This window comes from Simochromis diagramma, unplaced genomic scaffold (assembly GCF_900408965.1).
Source record: "Simochromis diagramma unplaced genomic scaffold, fSimDia1.1 OVJJ01000753.1, whole genome shotgun sequence".
Taxonomy (NCBI): Eukaryota; Metazoa; Chordata; class Actinopteri; order Cichliformes; family Cichlidae; genus Simochromis; species Simochromis diagramma.
The window spans coordinates 22,931,768-22,941,523 of NW_024387523.1; positions in this window are offsets into that span (position 1 = coordinate 22,931,768).

Here is a 9,756-nt window from a genome sequence, read left to right on the forward strand (position 1 = left end):
TCATCTAGTCATTCTAATGTCCAATAACATCTGAGTCTCTAAAAATCCAAGACTATATCTAAAAATGTCTGTTATTCCTAAGCAAATAATGAAATCTTCTTCATTTTTTGGCTGCCACCTTTAGGGATGTCCCCGGTGGCTCGTCTGTCTCCATCTCACCCTATCCCTAGTATCCTCCTTCATCACAACAACCCTCTGCATGTCCTCATTCAGTAGATCCAAGGTCTTCCCATTGGTCTCCCTTTTCCTCCTATCTGGCAACTCCATCTCTCTCACTGCCTCTGAACATGTCTTCCCCCTGTCCTCTTCTGTTGTCTTCAGCCAATAGCAGCACAGTTTCCTGCTGGTCAACAGCACTGGTGGCAGTGGCTTTTAACCCAAGCCTCGATCTTGTATGGAAATCTCACTGTTGACATGTTTGATTTGGTACATTAAATGACCATCCTGACACAAGCTTCTCACTGTGTATCTAGGTTCGAGACCGACCCGAGAAATCTGCCTGTTCATAGACCAATTCTAAAAATACTAGAGGCTTTTCACTACATAGACGGCCTAGTTTCACAATAAAACTGTGTGAAGTTCCTCTATAGTGGTGTAAAAAAATGATAGCAGAGATCTCTTTTAAAATGCAGTTAGACGTCTCAGAGCCTTCAGCTTTATCGTGTTTTATTTATTCACCTGATTTTCTCTGTCTTGTCTGGTTTTCAGTGCATGTTTTGATTATTGAGATCACATCTGTGCTGTCTGAGGCGCTAAATGATGATCAGGCTGTGAAAAAGAACAAGAGCTGAAGGCACATTGGACAGTTTAATTATATCAACTTTAATTATAAGTCATTTTCAGCATATTATTACTGTGAAATATTATGTTAGCCCTGTCCCTCGAATCTTTATCATCTCGAAATTCCGGATATTAATGCCTGTGTCTGTGAAAACTGGGTCAGTTTGGCTATATTTTCAAGGTAACAGAGGTCACATAGGCACGTATATCATCAATATCCACATTGGCTGGATTCCCAGAATATATCAGCTTGTATATGTCATGTTTTGTGTTTTTGTCTTTCACACTAAACGCATAATTTTATCCTTCTGGTGTATGAGGCACAGATGAGCAATTAAAAGCTGCAATCTTCATTTAATGTGGTTTAGATGCATTTTTTGTCATCTGTTAAATCTATTGCATGATAAAACAGTCTGCAGATATCAGTCATGAGGTATTTGAATTGGATGGCTCTGAATATGAGATGCATTTGTTTACATTCTTCTTAACAATTTATGGCTCTTGAGCATTGGCACACTGGGTGCTGAACACCATCAGTTGAGATATGTCTCAGCCATGCCTCACACACTGTTCTTTATCTTTTAGCAGACATTGCAATATACTTCTAACTACATATGCTTAAGTCAGGTAAGATTTATGTTGTACATAGATATTAGAGACGCCTGTTCAACTGCTCCTTAACACAAATATCTAACTAGTTAAACACAGGACAGCAACTCAGTGCATTTATGCATGTAGACAAGTTGGTCAAGATGACCTGCTGAGCTTCACATTAAGAATTAGAACTGGGAAGAAAGGTGATTACAGTTAGCATGACATTGTGTCAGCAGGCTGGCCTAAGTATTTCAGAAAGTGTTGATCTACTGAGACTTTCCCACATTACAGAGCATACAGTTCTTTGGATAGGAATTAGTTGTTGATGTCAGAGGTTAAGTGGTAAATGGACTATAGCGCTTTTCTACTCTACTGGAGCACTCAAAGCGCTTTACACAACTTTTACATTCACCCATTGGACAAGCATTTTTTTTCTACGTGCTTCCTATCTAACATTCACGCATTCACACGCATTCATACTCCAATAGATGCGTCAGAGAGCAACATAGAATAGAATAGAATAAACCTTTATTATCCCACGAATGAGAAATTTGAGTCTTACACAGCTCTTATTGCAAGAGAAATATAGACACAAAGAAGTCCTATATACATAAGCAACAGAAATTTATATGTACAGATACAAATATACAGAGATATGTACAGAGGAACATGGGGTTAGAACAGGGTTGGGCAACTCCAGGCTTCGAGGGCCGGTGTCCTGCAGGTTTTAGATCTCACCCTGGCTCAACACACCTGAATCAAATGATTAGTTCATTACCAGGCCTCTGGAGAACTACAAGATAAGCTGAGGTGGTCATTTAGCCATTTAAATCAGCTGTGTTGGATCAAGGACACATCTAAAACCTGCAGGACACCGGCACTCGCGTCCTGGAGTTGCCCGCCTCTGGGTTAGAATCTTGCACAAGGATATTTAGCATGCAGACTGGTATCAAACCACCAACTATCCAGTTAGTAGGTGACCTGGTCTACCACCTGAGTTAAAGCCGCCTCTGTTCACCATCATTATGACACACTCACTATCTCACATCTGAATTATTGGAAAAGGGGTGTACATCATACTGTATATCACCTTCATGGTTCCCCCTTTGACCTCTGTCACCTCCACCAGAGCAAAGTGCCATCACCACCTTCTCTAAGATTCTTTCATGGTAAAGACTATGCAGTTGTGTCCCACAAAGAGTCTGACCAACAGCTCATGCTGGTTATCTGAGGCTTCAAACTTTAATTGTAGGATTTTCTTTTAAAAATCAGGCTTTCCAGCATATTAAGAAATGAACAGCTGCCAGCAGAAACTCCTGCTTTCTGAAAAGCCCTGATTGTCAAAGTCTCTAACTAGGGCTAGATTTCCTAAGCATGATAAAGGAGATGAATGGCTGTCTGCTAAGAATGACTTCTGCTGCTATTCCCAGTCACTACACAGGACCTTGGCACTATGGTTGTGCTCATCATGTTTGGCAAGTGTGTTACTTACAGTGTTGGGAAGGTTACTTTTAAAATGTATTCCACTACAGATTACAGAATACATGCCCCAAAATGTATTTTGTAATGTATTCTGTTACGTTACTCAATGAGTGTTCTGAATACTCTGGATTACTTGATATATTATCATGCTTTTTACAGCTACATGAATGTACTATTGCTGTGTGATTTGTTACTATTACTGAAGGTTACTCACCATACCAATACCAACTAGATGTTTAACCCATGTGTTGTCCTCGGGTCAAAAATGACCCCTAATTGTATGGCAAACAAGTGTATGGGAATCCCGAGGACATTACAAGCCGAGGGTTAATCTAAGGGTTAAATCTTAATATAAAATGAGTAACAGTAGGGTGGACATTAGGTAAGGCTGCACTTTTTGCAGCGATCTTGTATAGAAAACTATTCCGCGCATATATAAAACAGGTTCGCGGCTCCGAACCGTAGTAAAGGGTTTACTCCATGTCGGGCTCGTAGCCGAAAACTAGCTTTACTTTGTTGTCTGGGTCAAGTTTGCTAGCGAGAGACAGGGAGAGGCGTTGAAAGGCTGCTCCAACAGAGCTTATTGTTTCGGAGGAAAACACGAATGCAGTGTACAGTCGAGTCTTAATAGCTCGACTGTACACTGGGCTTACAACAGTCACTCTTTTTGGCTGCAGTGGTTTTTATTACATTTACATGCTTCCAGCTCCCGTTTCTGCTCGGTGACAGCTCGTACTTTTCGACTCTCCTTCTTCTCCCTCACTCGCTCACAGACACATAACAGGTATGGCAGTCCATTCTCCCTGCAGCACGGACTACACTGCCCACGAGGCTACATTCTTTAGGGCTATGCCTGTAACACTCTGCCTATTGCCTTCATATTAAATCATTTTTTGAATAATATTTTTAAAAACGTCATCATGCGGGCTGCAAGTAGAGGTGACATGGGCCACGAGATTGAGACACAGGCATTAGAGCCTCAAAATGCACATTTTGTTTTGGTTTCCACCGGCGTGGAATTGCGAAAAATAGAGAGTGGACAGCCCAACATGTGAAACAGCAAAGTACCGCCGTGTAATCAGTTTTTTCAACAAAGTAACTGTATTCTGAATATCACCTTTTAAAACGGTAACTGTAACGGAATACAGTTACTCACATTTTGTATTTTAAATATGTAACGCCGGTGCATGTATTCCGTTACTCCCCAACACTGGTTACTTAGAATAAAATGAGCAAATAAGTCTGTGTATTTCATTCACACACATGTGGATGCATTTCTAACAAAGTTTACTAGCATTAACCCCGCCCCTTTGGTAGTGCTCAGAAGGTCCAGCACTACTGAGTCACATCACTGTTGCTACATCCATCTTTTTTATACAGTCTGTGGAAACAGCACTGTACCAGTGTCAAGTTAATTGTATTGTTTATTCCCCACCGGCTGCTACGTGAACTTGCATTACAATCTTACAAGCAATTATCCTTTTCACACTGTCGTATAATAAAAAAAGTCATTTTTCTTTCTGGTGGAAAGTACTAAGTGACTATACGTGTAAACATATTGGGTCTAGTTTGGTTCAAATGCACACAAGCTTGATGAATCGATAAATTTGCAACAGCTCCAAATAACATTAACCTTATTTCACCTCAGAAAACTCCAATCTCACCTCTGACTGACCCGCAATTTAACAAGTCATTCGGCTCCTGCTTTGTCGTTCTCTTTCCCTTTCTTTCTCATTCTTTCACTCGCACAAATGCTCCATCCTGCGTCTGTCTCTCTTTTTCTACTTCTCTCAGTTCTCTAAATGGCTGTCATGAGTCATGCGGTACATTTAAATGTTAAATACTAAGGTGGAGGTCATGAGCCATTTCCCACCACATTACCGGCTAATGGTTCATATCTTAATAACCTTACCAGTCTGGTCATATTCTCTAGGGTGGATATTAAGACCACAGAGTTTGAATGGAAAGCAGTGGAGCTTTATGACTCTGGCTATCAATGCCGTGATTGATTGTTGAAGTGCGAGGTGTTTGTTGGGCGACGCAGATTAGCTCTCCTAAGATGAGGAAAGGCTTTTCTTTGGAAAGAGACAAATGATTCTGACATTGTTAAATGAAAAAAAGAGCAATAGTTGGGCAGTTTTTTTTCTCCGGTTTGTTGTGGTACTCACACAAACACACACCACCTGGGGAGATGCTGATCTGTGTCGCTGCATGAATTATCTTGGGACTTAAGACAGCTTAGTTAAAAGAAAATAAGTGTCAATTAGGGTGCAGCTGTAAACAACATGACAATCTGAAATCATCTGGGAGCATTAACATGGTAAATAAATGTCATAAGCAAGAACAACAATATATGTTATTAGTGCTGCATTTACATAAATCAGTACATCTACAATATATAGCCAACAGAAAGGTCCATGAATGTGTCCCAGCACAGGCTTCATTGGAAATGCAATGCTGAGTCTATGGTGAGTCTAAGACAGCATTGCCTGTCTTAGACTCACCCGCACTGCCTTTAGCAAGCCACCAATATGCTTTCCTGTACTATGCAAGCTAAAGTGTCACAGCTGGGCTGTTACAGTCTGCGCTGGTGTTTACTTAGGCTAATATAGATGAATCAATATATAAATTAATACCTCAGAAAATTCATAAATTAAACACGCACGGAAGATTTGCAGCATTATCTTGTAACAGTAACACATCATTTTGCTGACATGTAGCCTCAGTGGGTGCAGGTATGGTTATACTATTATATACTACTATTATACTAATTAATAATAAAAATCATAATATTCATAATAAAGTGAAATGCTTCCAAATCAACAACTCAAAATATAATTCTAAATGGTTTGCTAAATAAAGTAAAAAATTGCATTAAGTTAGGAAGACTTCCTGTTTCCTTAGACAGTGGAGTCTGCTGGATCAGGATGGTCAGGATTATCCATGATGGTTTCCTTCAGTGACCTCCTCTCTGCCATGGCTTTAATTGTGGTGAAGACACAAAATCATCTCCTAGTGCTCTATATTCCTCCTCCTGCCCATCACTCATACACCGCTGAAGAATCTTCAGAGTGTTTCTGTAGGTGTGACCCAGAGTTGTAGAAGGTGAACAGGAATGGAGACAGCGCAGCCCCCTGTGGAGCTTCTGTGCAGCATATCACCAAATTAGACCGATTGCTGCCCAGTCTCACGTAATGTGGCCTGTCTATCATGTCAGTAACCCATGATGGTGGACGTGTTTCCTGACATGTCCGCTAGCCTCCCTCTCATCAGCAGCTGCTCTGTATCCTCATCACACAGCCGTTACTATTGAGACTTAAGTAAGCTCTGCAAAGTCTGTGGGTGAGCGAATTATCCGCTCCCAGATTTGGTCTTCAATCAAACTGCAGAGGGTAAAGCGAGGTTTTCCCCTGTTATCTAAGGTGGGCCAAGACCTTCACCACATGTGATGTGAGGGCAGCTATTCAACAGTGGTTAAGCTACGGTGGTGTTGACTTCTTTGGTACAAAAGCCAGACCAGTCTTCCTTAACATCAGTATCTTACCCTGCTTCTCTCTGGCTGCAAATGGGACTCCGTTTATTCAGTTTCAACCTTCAGTGGTGCAGCACCACTTCTTCCCTGTCCTCAATGTGAAAGTAAAATCTGTAAACTCAAAACAGTCCTGCAGTGCCTCCAAAGCATTCTTCCGACAACTGTAGAAAGGAATTCACTACACTACCCATGATGCAGTGAGTGCTTCTTCTTTACTCACCTCTTTCACTTTCTGTGATTATACACCACTTTATTTGCTATATAAGTAAAACTAAACTCAAACTTTTTTTGAACATTTAAGGTCAGGCAAATCTGAAAAAACAAAAGTTCTCACTTGACCCCTCATTTTTTGATCAAACTAGGTAAAAAGAGACCTTTTGCCCTACTCACCCACATGGTGATGTGAAACCTTTCTGTGGTAAATTATTACAAAAATGAGAAAATAAGAGAATTAAATGAGATTTTGGCTTCAGACAGTGCCCTTTGGAGTTGGTGTGAAATGGATTTGGTTGAGGGTTTTTCAATAATCAAAATTTCATGTCGCTAGCTCCTGCACTTAGAGCTAAAAAATGCTGAAAAAGATAACAGAAATTAAAAAGCACCAAATTTCAACCCACATCCTGTGTACTTCAAGGACCTCTCACTTTCACAATTTTCATAGTATGAAGGCAACATTTTGCATGGCTTAATTAAATATGCTCAAGTTATTGTATAAAAGTCTGCTGATTATGTGTGGGGTCAGCTGTGAGTCCCTGATTAATCAAGGAATAGCCCTTAAAGTCAAATCTGAAATATGCCCACATATCAGCACAGATCCCTGTCCTTGGCAATCTTACAACAAAGCGTACTGCTGATGCATGCTCAATCATCCAGGTAAGGAAATCCCAAAAAGTTAATTCTGTTCATCTACATGTAGAGTTTTCAGTGAGAGAAACGTTTTGCCACTCATTGGAAAACACTACGTCCAGAATTAACCTTTTGGGACATCAGCAGAGTGGCTGAAAATCATCCCACAAAGGACTGAAGAGATTCTCCTACAGGGAGAGGTCGAAATATACTATACTACAACGCCATTTATTTCTACTTTTGTTAAATCCAGATTTGGATGATTGGTAGAGGTTGGCATACTCTCAGCTTGAGCATCTCCCTGGGTCTCTCGATGCTAGTTTTGCATTACCGTCACAGACGGTGTACAGGCGAGGTTAGAAAGAGGTTGCCTCTGCAGCTGCTTGCAAAAAAGCACCGATGTCCTGTTCGCAGAGATAGACTGCTGTTTGGCCTGGCCTCGATTTGTATCTTACTGTCACATTTGTGTCCCATTGCTCAGTAAATTCAAAATAATTTACACATCTCCTCTCCTTAAAAGTTGTAGACCATTCTGCTATTTTTTGAAAAGCCTCGTTTAAGAACTGAAACTAGCCAGTCGTGCAAATTCTACATGAAAGGCATGACTAATCTTTTTTTTATTGCCCATCCTGCAGATTATTTTATATCTAATAAGACAGAACTTATGTAATGCAAGTATTAATATAATTATGAGATTAATAATCATAGTGTTCCTGCTGAATTTACCACAATAATGTGTTATTTTACTGCATCCCAGATGAATGTAATGTAATTATAGTAACCTATTCAATTCAATTCAGTTTTATTTATACAGCACCAAACCAAAACAGTCACCTCAAGGCGCTTTACATTGTAAGCTAGACCGTAAAATAATACATACAGAGAAAAACTCAACAATCATATGAATCCCTATGAGCAAGACTTGTTAGATAAATGCTGACTGATTTGCTGGCATTGTAACTTTAACCTTAATTTAAATTATTTTTAAGCATTTAAACCAGGGGTGGGCAATCTCAGTCCACGAGGGCCGGTATCCCTGCAGGTTTTAGATCTCACCTTGGGTCAACACACCTGAATCACATGATTAGTTCATTACCAGGCCTCTGGAGAACTTCAGGACATGTTGAGGAGCTAATTTAGCCATTTAAATCAGCTGTGTTGGTTCGAGGACACATCTAAAACCTGCAGGGACACCGGCCCTCGTGGACTGAGATTGCCCACCCCTGATTTAAACCCTCACCTAATTTACCCTTTAAACACAAACGCAAAGCCGGAGATGAAGCATAGCTGAATATGTTTCCAAACCAACTTCATTCTAAGCCAATGACTAGAAAATCTGGTGAAGCAAATCTTCCCTTTGGTTTCACCTGCAGAATTGGTTTTCCCTTAGTCGGGAGCAGCACTGGGCTGTTCAAATCACAGACAAACAGTATCCCACATTCTTGATTTTTAGTTCACAAACACTTGTTATAATGTATAACTACTCCTGACATTTTGGAGATGTTAGCTCTTTATACAGTAAAGTTACAGCGGGATACAAATAATATCAGGCTGATCCTGCCACGATTTGTTCCCCCTGTCCAAATCACAGACAAACAGTATCCCACAGCTGTTTATGTTTTTAAACCCATTTTGCACAGAGACATCTTTGGAAAAATGTATTGATAGCAATGTTGAATATTTTTACACAGGAAAAAAAACAACTACACGTAAAATAATTACACTGTGACGCCTCTGCCTTTCTAAATGGAGGAACAGTAACTGTGTGTGTATGTAAGCGTGTAAAAACTGAAGATAGTCAGATTAACAGTAGCAGTATTTCGTCTCTATCTGCCATTCTACAATTCACCTCATGTAAACAATAATGTGGTGCACAGCGTGACGTGAAAAAAGGCACATACCTTTGACGTTGCGTGATGAAAACTGTATTCCTCGTCCACACGTAAAAGCAAAAAAGGAGTTTTGAAAAATCTCAGTTTTCGGTGATTCGAAACGCCGTTTACGTGTGGACGAAACAGCTGCGTTTTCAAAAATACCCGTGTAGGTGTGGACGTAGCGTAAAAGAGTTAGTAGTTTATTTTATTACTACCTGTAATTTATTACAGATTACTTGTATTTGCTTAATCGTTTACTAAATGTTTGAGGTGTGAAATAAACCGCAATGGAGCAAAATATGGGTGTGTGTGGTTGGAGGATGTGTTAGTGCGTGCGTGCGTGTGTGTGTGTGCGCGCGGGGGGGCATTTTTCTTGTAAAACAAAGGGGGGCCTAGCGAAAAAAGTTTGGGAACCACTGGGTTAGGGTTTAAAGGGTTAAGCCAATTTTTCCACATTTAATGGACAGTGACTAATTAAAAATCTTTCATTTACATTTCAAGCATTATTGGGCTTTTTTGGCATATTCCCTTCAAGTATTTAATTATCTTTTTATGATAGAATCAAAGTGTCACTGCACCAAAAACAGACCTAGCTGCCAGATGTCTATTCTTAGCACATTTTCCGCTAATGAAGAGGACTCAGGTTTG